Here is a 17,258-nt window from a genome sequence, read left to right on the forward strand (position 1 = left end):
TGGCGGGAAAGACACGACGAAACAAGATTTTTCTTTCCGATTCCTTAAAAAAAAAGAGACAGTCTCTTGTTTCCGCCCGGTTTCGAACCGGGGACTTTTCGCGTGTTAGGCGAACGTGATAACCACTACACTACAGAAACACGTTGACTGCTCACTTCTAGACCTTTGAGTACAGCAGACTAGATGGAGAACACTGAGCGCAGTAATAACTGGCAGCTACTTTGGAGGAAAAGACACAATGAAAAAAGATTTCTCTCTCTTGTGTCTTCAAAAGTAGAACATCTCATGTTTCTGCCCGGTTTCGAACCGGGGACCTTTCGCGTGTGAGGCGAACGTGATAACCACTACACTACAGAAACCCGATGAAAACACCTCAACTGGTCTTTAGACGCAAACAAAACCAAATTTATAAACCAACGCGAGGAATGTTGAGTCATTCAAAAGTCGCAAAACGCGTTTCTGATTGGTTCCAAACGACACTCCCACCTTGTCTCGAACTGGGCACCGTTGACAATTGTGGCAAATGTGATGTCCACTTCACTACAGAAACTCAACGGTTTTCAAACAGGGACTTTCACGCGTTAGGCAAAAGTGAAAACCCCTACTCTTGAAAAACTGTTTAAAAAACTGAAGCCGTCCTTACAGGCAAACAAAACTAATGTAAAGAGAAATGCAAGGGCTTTCTTCTCTCGTCATCTAAAAGTGAATGTCACTCGGGAATATTTTGTTACTGCCCCATAGCAAAAGCAACCCCTGCGTCATTTTCTGTTCTGTTTAAATCAGGTTCTTTTGCATATGAAGCAAACTCTTAGTGGCAGTTATTAGTGGCATCTACCGTGGCAGGAAAGACACGACGAAACAAGATTTTTCTTTCCGATTCCTTAAAAAAAAAGAGACAGTCTCTTGTTTCTGCCCGGTTTCGAACCAGGAACCTTTCGCGTGTGACGCGAACGTGATAACCACTACACTACAGAAACCCGATGAAAACACCTCAACTGGTCTTTAGACGCAAACAAAACCAAATTTATAAACCAACGCGAGGAATGTTGAGTCATTCAAAAGTCGCAAAACGCGTTTCTGATTGGTTCCAAACGACACTCCCACCTTGTCTCGAACTGGGCACCGTCGACAATTTTGGCAAATGTGATGTCCACTTCACTACAGAAACTCAACGGTTTTCAAACAGGGACTTTCACGCGTTAGGCAAAAGTGAAAACCCCTACTCTTGAAAAACTGTTTAAAAAACTGAAGCCGTCCTTACAGGCAAACAAAACTAATGTAAAGAGAAATGCAAGGGCTTTCTTCTCTCGTCATCTAAAAGTGAATGTCACTCGGGAATATTTTGTTACTGCCCCATAGCAAAAGCAACCCCTGCGTCATTTTCTGTTCTGTTTAAATCAGTGGTTCTTTTGCATATGAAGCAAACTCTTAGTGGCAGGTATGAGTGGCATCTACCGTGGCGGGAAAGACACGACGAAACAAGATTTTTCTTTCCGATTCCTTAAAAAAAAAGAGACAGTCTCTTGTTTCTGCCCGGTTTCGATCCGGGGACCTTTCGCGTGTTAGGCGAACGTGATAACCACTACACTACAGAAACACGTTGACTGCTCACTTCTAGACCTTTGAGTACAGCAGACTAGATGGAGAACACTGAGCGCAGTAATAACTGGCAGCTACTTTGGAGGAAAAGACACAATGAAAAAAGATTTCTCTCTCTTGTGTCTTCAAAAGTAGAACATCTCATGTTTCTGCCTGGTTTCGAACCGGGGACCTTTCGCGTGTGAGGCGAACGTGATAACCACTACACTACAGAAACCCGATGAAAACACCTCAACTGGTCTTTAGACGCAAACAAAACCAAATTTATAAACCAACGCGAGGAATGTTGAGTCATTCAAAAGTCGCAAAACGCGTTTCTGATTGGTTCCAAACGACACTCCCACCTTGTCTCGAACTGGGCACCGTCGACAATTGTGGCAAATGTGATGTCCCCTTCACTACAGAAACTCAACGGTTTTCAAACAGGGACTTTCACGCGTTAGGCAAAAGTGAAAACCCCTACTCTTGAAAAACTGTTTAAAAAAACTGAAGCCGTCCTTACAGGCAAACAAAACTAATGTAAAGAGAAATGCAAGGGCTTTCTTCTCTCGTCATCTAAAAGTGAATGTCACTCGGGAATATTTTGTTACTGCCCCATAGCAAAAGCAACCCCTGCGTCATTTTCTGTTCTGTTTAAATCAGTGGTTCTTTTGCATATGAAGCAAACTCTTAGTGGCAGGTATGAGTGGCATCTACCGTGGCGGGAAAGACACGAGGAAACAAGATTTTTCTTTCCGATTCCTTAAAAAAAAAGAGACAGTCTCTTGTTTCTGCCCGGTTTCGAACCGGGGACCTTTCGCGTGTTAGGCGAACGTGATAACCACTACACTACAGAAACACGTTGACTGCTCACTTCTAGACCTTTGAGTACAGCAGACTAGATGGAGAACACTGAGCGCAGTAATAACTGGCAGCTACTTTGGAGGAAAAGACACAATGAAAAAAGATTTCTCTCTCTTGTGTCTTCAAAAGTAGAACATCTCATGTTTCTGCCCGGTTTTGAACCGGGGACCTTTCGCGTGTGAGGCGAACGTGATAACCACTACACTACAGAAACCCGATGAAAACACCTCAACTGGTCTTTAGACGCAAACAAAACCAAATTTATAAACCAACGCGAGGAATGTTGAGTCATTCAAAAGTCGCAAAACGCGTTTCTGATTGGTTCCAAACGACACTCCCACCTTGTCTCGAACTGGGCACCGTTGACAATTGTGGCAAATGTGATGTCCACTTCACTACAGAAACTCAACGGTTTTCAAACAGGGACTTTCACGCGTTAGGCAAAAGTGAAAACCCCTACTCTTGAAAAACTGTTTAAAAAACTGAAGCCGTCCTTACAGGCAAACAAAACTAATGTAAAGAGAAATGCAAGGGCTTTCTTCTCTCGTCATCTAAAAGTGAATGTCACTCAGGAATATTTTGTTACTGCCCCATAGCAAAAGCAACCCCTGCGTCATTTTCTGTTCTGTTTAAATCAGGTTCTTTTGCATATGAAGCAAACTCTTAGTGGCAGGTATGAGTGGCATCTACCGTGGCGGGAAAGACACGACGAAACAAGATTTTTCTTTCCGATTCCTTAAAAAAAAAGAGACAGTCTCTTGTTTCTGCCCGGTTTCGAACCGGGGACCTTTCGCGTGTTAGGCGAACGTGATAACCACTACACTACAGAAACACGTTGACTGCTCACTTCTAGACCTTTGAGTACAGCAGACTAGATGGAGAACACTGAGCGCAGTAATAACTGGCAGCTACTTTGGAGGAAAAGACACAATGAAAAAAGATTTCTCTCTCTTGTGTCTTCAAAAGTAGAACATCTCATGTTTCTGCCCGGTTTTGAACCGGGGACCTTTCGCGTGTGAGGCGAACGTGATAACCACTACACTACAGAAACCCGATGAAAACACCTCAACTGGTCTTTAGACGCAAACAAAACCAAATTTATAAACCAACGCGAGGAATGTTGAGTCATTCAAAAGTCGCAAAACGCGTTTCTGATTGGTTCCAAACGACACTCCCACCTTGTCTCGAACTGGGCACCGTTGACAATTGTGGCAAATGTGATGTCCACTTCACTACAGAAACTCAACGGTTTTCAAACAGGGACTTTCACGCGTTAGGCAAAAGTGAAAACCCCTACTCTTGAAAAACTGTTTAAAAAACTGAAGCCGTCCTTACAGGCAAACAAAACTAATGTAAAGAGAAATGCAAGGGCTTTCTTCTCTCGTCATCTAAAAGTGAATGTCACTCAGGAATATTTTGTTACTGCCCCATAGCAAAAGCAACCCCTGCGTCATTTTCTGTTCTGTTTAAATCAGGTTCTTTTGCATATGAAGCAAACTCTTAGTGGCAGGTATGAGTGGCATCTTCCGTGGCAGGAAAGACACGACGAAACAAGATTTTTCTTTCCGATTCCTTAAAAAAAAAGAGACAGTCTCTTGTTTCTGCCCGGTTTCGAACCGGGGGCCTTTCGCGTGTTAGGCGAACGTGATAACCACTACACTACAGAAACACGTTGACTGCTCACTTCTAGACCTTTGAGTACAGCAGACTAAATGGAGAACACTGAGCGCAGTAATAACTGGCAGCTACTTTGGAGGAAAAGACACAATGAAAAAAGATTTCTCTCTCTTGTGTCTTCAAAAGTAGAACTTCTCATGTTTCTGCCCGGTTTCGAACCGGGGACCTTTCGCGTGTGAGGCGAACGTGATAACCACTACACTACAGAAACCCGATGAAAACACCTCAACTGGTCTTTAGACGCAAACAAAACCAAATTTATAAACCAACGCGAGGAATGTTGAGTCATTCAAAAGTCGCAAAACGCGTTTCTGATTGGTTCCAAACGACACTCCCACCTTGTCTCGAACTGGGCACCGTCGACAATTGTGGCAAATGTGATGTCCACTTCACTACAGAAACTCAACGGTTTTCAAACAGGGACTTTCACGCGTTAGGCAAAAGTGAAAACCCCTACTCTTGAAAAACTGTTTAAAAAACTGAAGCCGTCCTTACAGGCAAACAAAACTAATGTAAAGAGAAATGCAAGGGCTTTCTTCTCTCGTCATCTAAAAGTGAATGTCCCTCGGGAATATTTTGTTACTGCCCCATAGCAAAAGCAACCCCTGCGTCATTTTCTGTTCTGTTTAAATCAGTGGTTCTTTTGCATATGAAGCAAACTCTTAGTGGCAGGTATGAGTGGCATCTACCGTGGCGGGAAAGACACGACGAAACAAGATTTTTCTTTCCGATTCCTTAAAAAAAAAGAGACAGTCTCTTGTTTCTGCCCGGTTTCGATCCGGGGACCTTTCGCGTGTTAGGCGAACGTGATAACCACTACACTACAGAAACACGTTGACTGCTCACTTCTAGACCTTTGAGTACAGCAGACTAGATGGAGAACACTGAGCGCAGTAATAACTGGCAGCTACTTTGGAGGAAAAGACACAATGAAAAAAGATTTCTCTCTCTTGTGTCTTCAAAAGTAGAACATCTCATGTTTCTGCCCGGTTTCGAACCGGGGACCTTTCGCGTGTGAGGCGAACGTGATAACCACTACACTACAGAAACCCGATGAAAACACCTCAACTGGTCTTTAGACGCAAACAAAACCAAATTTATAAACCAACGCGAGGAATGTTGAGTCATTCAAAAGTCGCAAAACGCGTTTCTGATTGGTTCCAAACGACACTCCCACCTTGTCTCGAACTGGCACCGTCGACAATTGTGGCAAATGTGATGTCCACTTCACTACAGAAACTCAACGGTTTTCAAACAGGGACTTTCACGCGTTAGGCAAAAGTGAAAACCCCTACTCTTGAAAAACTGTTTAAAAAACTGAAGCCGTCCTTACAGGCAAACAAAACTAATGTAAAGAGAAATGCAAGGGCTTTCTTCTCTCGTCATCTAAAAGTGAATGTCACTCGGGAATATTTTGTTACTGCCCCATAGCAAAAGCAACCCCTGCGTCATTTTCTGTTCTGTTTAAATCAGTGGTTCTTTTGCATATGAAGCAAACTCTTAGTGGCAGGTATGAGTGGCATCTACCGTGGCAGGAAAGACACGACGAAACAAGATTTTTCTTTCCGATTCCTTAAAAAAAAAGAGACAGTCTCTTGTTTCTGCCCGGTTTCGAACCGGGGACCTTTCGCGTGTTAGGCGAACGTGATAACCACTACACTACAGAAACACGTTGACTGCTCACTTCTAGACCTTTGAGTACAGCTGACTAGATGGAGAACACTGAGCGCAGTAATAACTGGCAGCTACTTTGGAGGAAAAGACACAATGAAAAAAGATTTCTCTCTCTTGTGTCTTCAAAAGTAGAACATCTCATGTTTCTGCCCGGTTTCGAACCGGGGACCTGTCGCGTGTGAGGCGAACGTGATAACCACTACACTACAGAAACCCGATGAAAACACCTCAACTGGTCTTTAGACGCAAACAAAACCAAATTTATAAACCAACGCGAGGAATGTTGAGTCATTCAAAAGTCGCAAAACGCGTTTCTGATTGGTTCCAAACGACACTCCCACCTTGTCTCGAACTGGGCACCGTCGACAATTGTGGCAAATGTGATGTCCACTTCACTACAGAAACTCAACGGATTTCAAACAGGGACTTTCACGCGTTAGGCAAAAGTGAAAACCCCTACTCTTGAAAAACTGTTTAAAAAACTGAAGCCGTCCTTACAGGCAAACAAAACTAATGTAAAGAGAAATGCAAGGGCTTTCTTCTCTCGTCATCTAAAAGTGAATGTCACTCGGGAATATTTTGTTACTGCCCCATAGCAAAAGCAACCCCTGCGTCATTTTCTGTTCTGTTTAAATCAGTGGTTCTTTTGCATATGAAGCAAACTCTTAGTGGCAGGTATGAGTGGCATCTACTGTGGCGGGAAAGACACGACGAAACAAGATTTTTCTTTCCGATTCCTTAAAAAAAAAGAGACAGTCTCTTGTTTCTGCCCGGTTTCGATCCGGGGACCTTTCGCGTGTTAGGCGAACGTGATAACCACTACACTACAGAAACACGTTGACTGCTCACTTCTAGACCTTTGAGTACAGCAGACTAGATGGAGAACACTGAGCGCAGTAATAACTGGCAGCTACTTTGGAGGAAAAGACACAATGAAAAAAGATTTCTCTCTCTTGTGTCTTCAAAAGTAGAACATCTCATGTTTCTGCCCGGTTTCGAACCGGGGACCTTTCGCGTGTGAGGCGAACGTGATAACCACTACACTACAGAAACCCGATGAAAACACCTCAACTGGTCTTTAGACGCAAACAAAACCAAATTTATAAACCAACGCGAGGAATGTTGAGTCATTCAAAAGTCGCAAAACGCGTTTCTGATTGGTTCCAAACGACACTCCCACCTTGTCTCGAACTGGGCACCGTCGACAATTGTGGCAAATGTGATGTCCCCTTCACTACAGAAACTCAACGGTTTTCAAACAGGGACTTTCACGCGTTAGGCAAAAGTGAAAACCCCTACTCTTGAAAAACTGTTTAAAAAACTGAAGCCGTCCTTACAGGCAAACAAAACTAATGTAAAGAGAAATGCAAGGGCTTTCTTCTCTCGTCATCTAAAAGTGAATGTCACTCAGGAATATTTTGTTACTGCCCCATAGCAAAAGCAACCCCTGCGTCATTTTCTGTTCTGTTTAAATCAGGTTCTTTTGCATATGAAGCAAACTCTTAGTGGCAGGTATGAGTGGCATCTACCGTGGCGGGAAAGACACGACGAAACAAGATTTTTCTTTCCGATTCCTTAAAAAAAAAAGAGACAGTCTCTTGTTTCTGCCCGGTTTCGAACCGGGGACCTTTCGCGTGTTAGGCGAACGTGATAACCACTACACTACAGAAACACGTTGACTGCTCACTTCTAGACCTTTGAGTACAGCAGACTAGATGGAGAACACTGAGCGCAGTAATAACTGGCAGCTACTTTGGAGGAAAAGACACAATGAAAAAAGATTTCTCTCTCTTGTGTCTTCAAAAGTAGAACATCTCATGTTTCTGCCCGGTTTTGAACCGGGGACCTTTCGCGTGTGAGGCGAACGTGATAACCACTACACTACAGAAACCCGATGAAAACACCTCAACTGGTCTTTAGACGCAAACAAAACCAAATTTATAAACCAACGCGAGGAATGTTGAGTCATTCAAAAGTCGCAAAACGCGTTTCTGATTGGTTCCAAACGACACTCCCACCTTGTCTCGAACTGGGCACCGTTGACAATTGTGGCAAATGTGATGTCCACTTCACTACAGAAACTCAACGGTTTTCAAACAGGGACTTTCACGCGTTAGGCAAAAGTGAAAACCCCTACTCTTGAAAAACTGTTTAAAAAACTGAAGCCGTCCTTACAGGCAAACAAAACTAATGTAAAGAGAAATGCAAGGGCTTTCTTCTCTCGTCATCTAAAAGTGAATGTCACTCAGGAATATTTTGTTACTGCCCCATAGCAAAAGCAACCCCTGCGTCATTTTCTGTTCTGTTTAAATCAGGTTCTTTTGCATATGAAGCAAACTCTTAGTGGCAGGTATGAGTGGCATCTTCCGTGGCAGGAAAGACACGACGAAACAAGATTTTTCTTTCCGATTCCTTAAAAAAAAAGAGACAGTCTCTTGTTTCTGCCCGGTTTCGAACCGGGGGCCTTTCGCGTGTTAGGCGAACGTGATAACCACTACACTACAGAAACACGTTGACTGCTCACTTCTAGACCTTTGAGTACAGCAGACTAGATGGAGAACACTGAGCGCAGTAATAACTGGCAGCTACTTTGGAGGAAAAGACACAATGAAAAAAGATTTCTCTCTCTTGTGTCTTCAAAAGTAGAACATCTCATGTTTCTGCCCGGTTTCGAACCGGGGACCTTTCGCGTGTGAGGCGAACGTGATAACCACTACACTACAGAAACCCGATGAAAACACCTCAACTGGTCTTTAGACGCAAACAAAACCAAATTTATAAACCAACGCGAGGAATGTTGAGTCATTCAAAAGTCGCAAAACGCGTTTCTGATTGGTTCCAAACGACACTCCCACCTTGTCTCGAACTGGGCACCGTCGACAATTGTGGCAAATGTGATGTCCACTTCACTACAGAAACTCAACGGTTTTCAAACAGGGACTTTCACGCGTTAGGCAAAAGTGAAAACCCCTACTCTTGAAAAACTGTTTAAAAAACTGAAGCCGTCCTTACAGGCAAACAAAACTAATGTAAAGAGAAATGCAAGGGCTTTCTTCTCTCGTCATCTAAAAGTGAATGTCACTCGGGAATATTTTGTTACTGCCCCATAGCAAAAGCAACCCCTGCGTCATTTTCTGTTCTGTTTAAATCAGTGGTTCTTTTGCATATGAAGCAAACTCTTAGTGGCAGGTATGAGTGGCATCTACCGTGGCGGGAAAGACACGACGAAACAAGATTTTTCTTTCCGATTCCTTAAAAAAAAAGGGACAGTCTCTTGTTTCTGCCCGGTTTCGATCCGGGGACCTTTCGCGTGTTAGGCGAACGTGATAACCACTACACTACAGAAACACGTTGACTGCTCACTTCTAGACCTTTGAGTACAGCAGACTAGATGGAGAACACTGAGCGCAGTAATAACTGGCAGCTACTTTGGAGGAAAAGACACAATGAAAAAAGATTTCTCTCTCTTGTGTCTTCAAAAATAGAACATCTCATGTTTCTGCCCGGTTTCGAACCGGGGACCTTTCGCGTGTGAGGCGAACGTGATAACCACTACACTACAGAAACCCGATGAAAACACCTCAACTGGTCTTTAGACGCAAACAAAACCAAATTTATAAACCAACGCGAGGAATGTTGAGTCATTCAAAAGTCGCAAAACGCGTTTCTGATTGGTTCCAAACGACACTCCCACCTTGTCTCGAACTGGGCACCGTCGACAATTGTGGCAAATGTGATGTCCACTTCACTACAGAAACTCAACGGTTTTCAAACAGGGACTTTCACGCGTTAGGCAAAAGTGAAAACCCCTACTCTTGAAAAACTGTTTAAAAAACTGAAGCCGTCCTTACAGGCAAACAAAACTAATGTAAAGAGAAATGCAAGGGCTTTCTTCTCTCGTCATCTAAAAGTGAATGTCACTCGGGAATATTTTGTTACTGCCCCATAGCAAAAGCAACCCCTGCGTCATTTTCTGTTCTGTTTAAATCAGTGGTTCTTTTGCATATGAAGCAAACTCTTAGTGGCAGGTATGAGTGGCATCTACCGTGGCGGGAAAGACACGACGAAACAAGATTTTTCTTTCCGATTCCTTAAAAAAAAAGAGACAGTCTCTTGTTTCTGCCCGGTTTCGAACCGGGGACCTTTCGCGTGTTAGGCGAACGTGATAACCACTACACTACAGAAACACGTTGACTGCTCACTTCTAGACCTTTGAGTACAGCAGACTAGATGGAGAACACTGAGCGCAGTAATAACTGGCAGCTACTTTGGAGGAAAAGACACAATGAAAAAAGATTTCTCTCTCTTGTGTCTTCAAAAATAGAACATCTCATGTTTCTGCCCGGTTTCGAACCGGGGACCTTTCGCGTGTGAGGCGAACATGATAACCACTACACTACAGAAACCCGATGAAAACACCTCAACTGGTCTTTAGACGCAAACAAAACCAAATTTATATACCAACGCGAGGAATGTTGAGTCATTCAAAAGTCGCAAAACGCGTTTCTGATTGGTTCCAAACGACACTCCCACCTTGTCTCGAACTGGGCACCGTCGACAATTGTGGCAAATGTGATGTCCACTTCACTACAGAAACTCAACGGTTTTCAAACAGGGACTTTCACGCGTTAGGCAAAAGTGAAAACCCCTACTCTTGAAAAACTGTTTAAAAAACTGAAGCCGTCCTTACAGGCAAACAAAACTAATGTAAAGAGAAATGCAAGGGCTTTCTTCTCTCGTCATCTAAAAGTGAATGTCACTCGGGAATATTTTGTTACTGCCCCATAGCAAAAGCAACCCCTGCGTCATTTTCTGTTCTGTTTAAATCAGTGGTTCTTTTGCATATGAAGCAAACTCTTAGTGGCAGGTATGAGTGGCATCTACCGTGGCGGGAAAGACACGACGAAACAAGATTTTTCTTTCCGATTCCTTAAAAAAAAAGAGACAGTCTCTTGTTTCTGCCCGGTTTCGAACCGGGGACCTTTCGCGTGTTAGGCGAACGTGATAACCACTACACTACAGAAACACGTTGACTGCTCACTTCTAGACCTTTGAGTACAGCAGACTAGATGGAGAACACTGAGCGCAGTAATAACTGGCAGCTACTTTGGAGGAAAAGACACAATGAAAAAAGATTTCTCTCTCTTGTGTCTTCAAAAATAGAACATCTCATGTTTCTGCCCGGTTTCGAACCGGGGACCTTTCGCGTGTGAGGCGAACGTGATAACCACTACACTACAGAAACCCGATGAAAACACCTCAACTGGTCTTTAGACGCAAACAAAACCAAATTTATAAACCAACGCGAGGAATGTTGAGTCATTCAAAAGTCGCAAAACGCGTTTCTGATTGGTTCCAAACGACACTCCCACCTTGTCTCGAACTGGGCACCGTCGACAATTGTGGCAAATGTGATGTCCACTTCACTACAGAAACTCAACGGTTTTCAAACAGGGACTTTCACGCGTTAGGCAAAAGTGAAAACCCCTACTCTTGAAAAACTGTTTAAAAAACTGAAGCCGTCCTTACAGGCAAACAAAACTAATGTAAAGAGAAATGCAAGGGCTTTCTTCTCTCGTCATCTAAAAGTGAATGTCACTCGGGAATATTTTGTTACTGCCCCATAGCAAAAGCAACCCCTGCGTCATTTTCTGTTCTGTTTAAATCAGTGGTTCTTTTGCATATGAAGCAAACTCTTAGTGGCAGGTATGAGTGGCATCTACCGTGGCGGGAAAGACACGACGAAACAAGATTTTTCTTTCCGATTCCTTAAAAAAAAAGAGACAGTCTCTTGTTTCTGCCCGGTTTCGAACCGGGGACCTTTCGCGTGTTAGGCGAACGTGATAACCACTACACTACAGAAACACGTTGACTGCTCACTTCTAGACCTTTGAGTACAGCAGACTAGATGGAGAACACTGAGCGCAGTAATAACTGGCAGCTACTTTGGAGGAAAAGACACAATGAAAAAAGATTTCTCTCTCTTGTGTCTTCAAAAGTAGAACATCTCATGTTTCTGCACAGTTTCGAACCGGGGACCTTTCGCGTGTGAGGCGAACGTGATAACCACTACACTACAGAAACCCGATGAAAGCACCTCAACTGGTCTTTAGACGCAAACAAAACCAAATTTATAAACCAACGCGAGGAATGTTGAGTCATTCAAAAGTCGCAAAACGCGTTTCTGATTGGTTCCAAACGACACTCCCACCTTGTCTCGAACTGGGCACCGTCGACAATTGTGGCAAATGTGATGTCCACTTCACTACAGAAACTCAACGGTTTTCAAACAGGGACTTTCACGCGTTAGGCAAAAGTGAAAACCCCTACTCTTGAAAAACTGTTTAAAAAACTGAAGCCGTCCTTACAGGCAAACAAAACTAATGTAAAGAGAAATGCAAGGGCTTTCTTCTCTCGTCATCTAAAAGTGAATGTCACTCGGGAATATTTTGTTACTGCCCCATAGCAAAAGCAACCCCTGCGTCATTTTCTGTTCTGTTTAAATCAGTGTTTCTTTTGCATATGAAGCAAACTCTTAGTGGCAGGTATGAGTGGCATCTACCGTGGCGGGAAAGACACGACGAAACAAGATTTTTCTTTCCGATTCCTTAAAAAAAAAGAGACAGTCTCTTGTTTCTGCCCGGTTTCGATCCGGGGACCTTTCGCGTGTTAGGCGAACGTGATAACCACTACACTACAGAAACACGTTGACTGCTCACTTCTAGACCTTTGAGTACAGCAGACTAGATGGAGAACACTGAGCGCAGTAATAACTGGCAGCTACTTTGGAGGAAAAGACACAATGAAAAAAGATTTCTCTCTCTTGTGTCTTCAAAAATAGAACATCTCATGTTTCTGCCCGGTTTCGAACCGGGGACCTTTCGCGTGTGAGGCGAACGTGATAACCACTACACTACAGAAACCCGATGAAAACACCTCAACTGGTCTTTAGACGCAAACAAAACCAAATTTATATACCAACGCGAGGAATGTTGAGTCATTCAAAAGTCGCAAAACGCGTTTCTGATTGGTTCCAAACGACACTCCCACCTTGTCTCGAACTGGGCACCGTCGACAATTGTGGCAAATGTGATGTCCACTTCACTACAGAAACTCAACGGTTTTCAAACAGGGACTTTCACGCGTTAGGCAAAAGTGAAAACCCCTACTCTTGAAAAACTGTTTAAAAAACTGAAGCCGTCCTTACAGGCAAACAAAACTAATGTAAAAAGAAATGCAAGGGCTTTCTTCTCTCGTCATCTAAAAGTGAATGTCACTCGGGAATATTTTGTTACTGCCCCATAGCAAAAGCAACCCCTGCGTCATTTTCTGTTCTGTTTAAATCAGTGGTTCTTTTGCATATGAAGCAAACTCTTAGTGGCAGGTATGAGTGGCATCTACCGTGGCGGGAAAGACACGACGAAACAAGATTTTTCTTTCCGATTCCTTAAAAAAAAAGAGACAGTCTCTTGTTTCTGCCCGGTTTCGAACCGGGGACCTTTCGCGTGTTAGGCGAACGTGATAACCACTACACTACAGAAACACGTTGACTGCTCACTTCTAGACCTTTGAGTACAGCAGACTAGATGGAGAACACTGAGCGCAGTAATAACTGGCAGCTACTTTGGAGGAAAAGACACAATGAAAAAAGTTTTCTCTCTCTTGTGTCTTCAAAAGTAGAACATCTCATGTTTCTGCCCGGTTTCGAACCGGGGACCTTTCGCGTGTGAGGCGAACGTGATAACCACTACACTACAGAAACCCGATGAAAACACCTCAACTGGTCTTTAGACGCAAACAAAACCAAATTTATAAACCAACGCGAGGAATGTTGAGTCATTCAAAAGTCGCAAAACGCGTTTCTGATTGGTTCCAAACGACACTCCCACCTTGTCTCGAACTGGGCACCGTTGACAATTGTGGCAAATGTGATGTCCACTTCACTACAGAAACTCAACGGTTTTCAAACAGGGACTTTCACGCGTTAGGCAAAAGTGAAAACCCCTACTCTTGAAAAACTGTTTAAAAAACTGAAGCCGTCCTTACAGGCAAACAAAACTAATGTAAAGAGAAATGCAAGGGCTTTCTTCTCTCGTCATCTAAAAGTGAATGTCACTCGGGAATATTTTGTTACTGCCCCATAGCAAAAGCAACCCCTGCGTCATTTTCTGTTCTGTTTAAATCAGGTTCTTTTGCATATGAAGCAAACTCTTAGTGGCAGGTATGAGTGGCATCTACCGTGGCAGGAAAGACACGACGAAACAAGATTTTTCTTTCCGATTCCTTAAAAAAAAAGAGACAGTCTCTTGTTTCTGCCCGGTTTCGAAACGGGGACCTTTCGCGTGTTAGGCGAACGTGATAACCACTACACTACAGAAACACGTTGACTGCTCACTTCTAGACCTTTGAGTACAGCAGACTAGATGGAGAACACTGAGCGCAGTAGTAACTGGCAGCTACTTTGGAGGAAAAGACACAATGAAAAAAGATTTCTCTCTCTTGTGTCTTCAAAAGAAGAACATCTCATGTTTCTGCCCGGTTTCAAACCGGGGACCTTTCGCGTGTGAGGCGAACGTGATAATCACTACACTACAGAAACCCGATGAAAACACCTCAACTGGTCTTTAGACGCAAACAAAACCAAATTTATAAACCAACGCGAGGAATGTTGAGTCATTCAAAAGTCGCAAAACGCGTTTCTGATTGGTTCCAAACGACACTCCCACCTTGTCTCGAACTGGGCACCGTCGACAATTGTGGCAAATGTGATGTCCACTTCACTACAGAAACTCAACGGTTTTCAAACAGGGACTTTCACGCGTTAGGCAAAAGTGAAAACCCCTACTCTTGAAAAACTGTTTAAAAAACTGAAGCCGTCCTTACAGGCAAACAAAACTAATGTAAAGAGAAATGCAAGGGCTTTCTTCTCTCGTCATCTAAAAGTGAATGTCACTCGGGAATATTTTGTTACTGCCCCATAGCAAAAGCAACCCCTGCGTCATTTTCTGTTCTGTTTAAATCAGTGGTTCTTTTGCATATGAAGCAAACTCTTAGTGGCAGGTATGAGTGGCATCTACCGTGGCGGGAAAGACACGACGAAACAAGATTTTTCTTTCCGATTCCTTAAAAAAAAAGAGACAGTCTCTTGTTTCTGCCCGGTTTCGATCCGGGGACCTTTCGCGTGTTAGGCGAACGTGATAACCACTACACTACAGAAACACGTTGACTGCTCACTTCTAGACCTTTGAGTACAGCAGACTAGATGGAGAACACTGAGCACAGTAATAACTGGCAGCTACTTTGGAGGAAAAGACACAATGAAAAAAGATTTCTCTCTCTTGTGTCTTCAAAAGTAGAACATCTCATGTTTCTGCCCGGTTTCGAAACGGGGACCTTTCGCGTGTGAGGCGAACGTGATAACCACTACACTACAGAAACCCGATGAAAACACCTCAACTGGTCTTTAGACGCAAACAAAACCAAATTTATAAACCAACGCGAGGAATGTTGAGTCATTCAAAAGTCGCAAAACGCGTTTCTGATTGGTTCCAAACGACACTCCCACCTTGTCTCGAACTGGGCACCGTCGACAATTGTGGCAAATGTGATGTCCACTTCACTACAGAAACTCAACGGTTTTCAAACAGGGACTTTCACGCGTTAGGCAAAAGTGAAAACCCCTACTCTTGAAAAACTGTTTAAAAAACTGAAGCCGTCCTTACAGGCAAACAAAACTAATGTAAAGAGAAATGCAAGGGCTTTCTTCTCTCGTCATCTAAAAGTGAATGTCACTCGGGAATATTTTGTTACTGCCCCATAGCAAAAGCAACCCCTGCGTCATTTTCTGTTCTGTTTAAATCAGTGGTTCTTTTGCATATGAAGCAAACTCTTAGTGGCAGGTATGAGCGGCATCTACCGTGGCGGGAAAGACACGACGAAACAAGATTTTTCTTTCCGATTCCTTAAAAAAAAAGAGACAGTCTCTTGTTTCTGCCCGGTTTCGATCCGGGGACCTTTCGCGTGTTAGGCGAACGTGATAACCACTACACTACAGAAACAAGTTGACTGCTCTCTTCTAGACCTTTGAGTACAGCAGACTAGATGGAGAACACTGAGCGCAGTAATAACTGGCAGCTACTTTGGAGGAAAAGACACAATGAAAAAAGATTTCTCTCTCTTGTGTCTTCAAAAGTAGAACATCTCATGTTTCTGCCCGGTTTCGAACCGGGGACCTTTCGCGTGTGAGGCGAACGTGATAACCACTACACTACAGAAACCCGATGAAAACACCGCAACTGGTCTTTAGACGCAAACAAAACCAAATTTATAAACCAACGCGAGGAATGTTGAGTCATTCAAAAGTCGCAAAACGCGTTTCTGATTGGTTCCAAACGACACTCCCACCTTGTCTCGAACTGGGCACCGTCGACAATTGTGGCAAATGTGATGTCCACTTCACTACAGAAACTCAACGGTTTTCAAACAGGGACTTTCACGCGTTAGGCAAAAGTGAAAACCCCTACTCTTGAAAAACTGTTTAAAAAACTGAAGCCGTCCTTACAGGCAAACAAAACTAATGTAAAGAGAAATGCAAGGGCTTTCTTCTCTCGTCATCTAAAAGTGAATGTCACTCGGGAATATTTTGTTACTGCCCCATAGCAAAAGCAACCCCTGCGTCATTTTCTGTTCTGTTTAAATCAGGTTCTTTTGCATATGAAGCAAACTCTTAGTGGCAGGTATGAGTGGCATCTACCGTGGCAGGAAAGACACGACGAAACAAGATTTTTCTTTCCGATTCCTTAAAATAAAAGAGACAGTCTCTTGTTTCTGCCCGGTTTCGAACCGGGGACCTTTCGCGTGTTAGGCGAACGTGATAACCACTACACTACAGAAACACGTTGACTGCTCACTTCTAGACCTTTGAGTACAGCAGACTAGATGGAGAACACTGAGCGCAGAAATAACTGGCAGCTACTTTGGAGGAAAAGACACAATGAAAAAAGATTTCTCTCTCTTGTGTCTTCAAAAGAAGAACATCTCATGTTTCTGCCCGGTTTCAAACCGGGGACCTTTCGCGAGTGAGGCGAACGTGATAACCACTACACTACAGAAACCCGATGAAAACACCTCAACTGGTCTTTAGACGCAAACAAAACCAAATTTATAAACCAACGCGAGGAATGTTGAGTCATTCAAAAGTCGCAAAACGCGTTTCTGATTGGTTCCAAACGACACTCCCACCTTGTCTCGAACTGGGCACCGTCGACAATTGTGGCAAATGTGATGTCCACTTCACTACAGAAACTCAACGGTTTTCAAACAGGGACTTTCACGCGTTAGGCAAAAGTGAAAACCCCTACTCTTGAAAAACTGTTTAAAAAACTGAAGCCGTCCTTACAGGCAAACAAAACTAATGTAAAGAGAAATGCAAGGGCTTTCTTCTCTCGTCATCTAAAAGTGAATGT

At 43.4% G+C, this 17,258-nt stretch overlaps 24 non-coding genes across 24 annotated transcripts; all 24 read right to left on the reverse strand.

The window, feature by feature from the left end:
- Positions 1–286: 286 nt before the first annotated feature.
- TRNAV-CAC (transfer RNA valine (anticodon CAC)) lies at positions 287–359 on the reverse strand. The gene has a single exon. It is a non-coding gene; the product is annotated as a tRNA-Val (tRNA).
- A 2,005-nt stretch (positions 360–2,364) lies between these two features.
- Positions 2,365–2,437, reverse strand: TRNAV-AAC (transfer RNA valine (anticodon AAC)). Its single transcript has one exon. It is a non-coding gene; the product is annotated as a tRNA-Val (tRNA).
- Positions 2,438–2,583: 146 nt separating this feature from the next.
- On the reverse strand, positions 2,584–2,656 carry TRNAV-CAC (transfer RNA valine (anticodon CAC)). Its single transcript has one exon. It is a non-coding gene; the product is annotated as a tRNA-Val (tRNA).
- Positions 2,657–3,201: 545 nt separating this feature from the next.
- Positions 3,202–3,274, reverse strand: TRNAV-AAC (transfer RNA valine (anticodon AAC)). The gene has a single exon. It is a non-coding gene; the product is annotated as a tRNA-Val (tRNA).
- A 146-nt stretch (positions 3,275–3,420) lies between these two features.
- On the reverse strand, positions 3,421–3,493 carry TRNAV-CAC (transfer RNA valine (anticodon CAC)). The gene has a single exon. It is a non-coding gene; the product is annotated as a tRNA-Val (tRNA).
- A 545-nt stretch (positions 3,494–4,038) lies between these two features.
- Positions 4,039–4,111, reverse strand: TRNAV-AAC (transfer RNA valine (anticodon AAC)). Its single transcript has one exon. It is a non-coding gene; the product is annotated as a tRNA-Val (tRNA).
- A 146-nt stretch (positions 4,112–4,257) lies between these two features.
- TRNAV-CAC (transfer RNA valine (anticodon CAC)) lies at positions 4,258–4,330 on the reverse strand. Its single transcript has one exon. It is a non-coding gene; the product is annotated as a tRNA-Val (tRNA).
- A 766-nt stretch (positions 4,331–5,096) lies between these two features.
- Positions 5,097–5,169, reverse strand: TRNAV-CAC (transfer RNA valine (anticodon CAC)). Its single transcript has one exon. It is a non-coding gene; the product is annotated as a tRNA-Val (tRNA).
- A 546-nt stretch (positions 5,170–5,715) lies between these two features.
- Positions 5,716–5,788, reverse strand: TRNAV-AAC (transfer RNA valine (anticodon AAC)). The gene has a single exon. It is a non-coding gene; the product is annotated as a tRNA-Val (tRNA).
- Positions 5,789–6,773: 985 nt separating this feature from the next.
- TRNAV-CAC (transfer RNA valine (anticodon CAC)) lies at positions 6,774–6,846 on the reverse strand. Its single transcript has one exon. It is a non-coding gene; the product is annotated as a tRNA-Val (tRNA).
- Positions 6,847–7,392: 546 nt separating this feature from the next.
- Positions 7,393–7,465, reverse strand: TRNAV-AAC (transfer RNA valine (anticodon AAC)). Its single transcript has one exon. It is a non-coding gene; the product is annotated as a tRNA-Val (tRNA).
- Positions 7,466–7,611: 146 nt separating this feature from the next.
- On the reverse strand, positions 7,612–7,684 carry TRNAV-CAC (transfer RNA valine (anticodon CAC)). Its single transcript has one exon. It is a non-coding gene; the product is annotated as a tRNA-Val (tRNA).
- A 545-nt stretch (positions 7,685–8,229) lies between these two features.
- TRNAV-AAC (transfer RNA valine (anticodon AAC)) lies at positions 8,230–8,302 on the reverse strand. The gene has a single exon. It is a non-coding gene; the product is annotated as a tRNA-Val (tRNA).
- Positions 8,303–8,448: 146 nt separating this feature from the next.
- On the reverse strand, positions 8,449–8,521 carry TRNAV-CAC (transfer RNA valine (anticodon CAC)). Its single transcript has one exon. It is a non-coding gene; the product is annotated as a tRNA-Val (tRNA).
- Positions 8,522–9,287: 766 nt separating this feature from the next.
- TRNAV-CAC (transfer RNA valine (anticodon CAC)) lies at positions 9,288–9,360 on the reverse strand. Its single transcript has one exon. It is a non-coding gene; the product is annotated as a tRNA-Val (tRNA).
- Positions 9,361–9,907: 547 nt separating this feature from the next.
- TRNAV-AAC (transfer RNA valine (anticodon AAC)) lies at positions 9,908–9,980 on the reverse strand. The gene has a single exon. It is a non-coding gene; the product is annotated as a tRNA-Val (tRNA).
- A 766-nt stretch (positions 9,981–10,746) lies between these two features.
- On the reverse strand, positions 10,747–10,819 carry TRNAV-AAC (transfer RNA valine (anticodon AAC)). Its single transcript has one exon. It is a non-coding gene; the product is annotated as a tRNA-Val (tRNA).
- Positions 10,820–10,965: 146 nt separating this feature from the next.
- On the reverse strand, positions 10,966–11,038 carry TRNAV-CAC (transfer RNA valine (anticodon CAC)). Its single transcript has one exon. It is a non-coding gene; the product is annotated as a tRNA-Val (tRNA).
- Positions 11,039–11,585: 547 nt separating this feature from the next.
- On the reverse strand, positions 11,586–11,658 carry TRNAV-AAC (transfer RNA valine (anticodon AAC)). The gene has a single exon. It is a non-coding gene; the product is annotated as a tRNA-Val (tRNA).
- A 985-nt stretch (positions 11,659–12,643) lies between these two features.
- On the reverse strand, positions 12,644–12,716 carry TRNAV-CAC (transfer RNA valine (anticodon CAC)). The gene has a single exon. It is a non-coding gene; the product is annotated as a tRNA-Val (tRNA).
- A 547-nt stretch (positions 12,717–13,263) lies between these two features.
- Positions 13,264–13,336, reverse strand: TRNAV-AAC (transfer RNA valine (anticodon AAC)). The gene has a single exon. It is a non-coding gene; the product is annotated as a tRNA-Val (tRNA).
- Positions 13,337–13,482: 146 nt separating this feature from the next.
- TRNAV-CAC (transfer RNA valine (anticodon CAC)) lies at positions 13,483–13,555 on the reverse strand. Its single transcript has one exon. It is a non-coding gene; the product is annotated as a tRNA-Val (tRNA).
- A 2,442-nt stretch (positions 13,556–15,997) lies between these two features.
- Positions 15,998–16,070, reverse strand: TRNAV-CAC (transfer RNA valine (anticodon CAC)). The gene has a single exon. It is a non-coding gene; the product is annotated as a tRNA-Val (tRNA).
- A 545-nt stretch (positions 16,071–16,615) lies between these two features.
- Positions 16,616–16,688, reverse strand: TRNAV-AAC (transfer RNA valine (anticodon AAC)). The gene has a single exon. It is a non-coding gene; the product is annotated as a tRNA-Val (tRNA).
- Positions 16,689–17,258: the final 570 nt, after the last annotated feature.

The sequence above is a fragment of the Engystomops pustulosus genome, chromosome 6 (genome assembly GCF_040894005.1).
Source record: "Engystomops pustulosus chromosome 6, aEngPut4.maternal, whole genome shotgun sequence".
Lineage (NCBI taxonomy): Eukaryota > Metazoa > Chordata > Amphibia > Anura > Leptodactylidae > Engystomops > Engystomops pustulosus.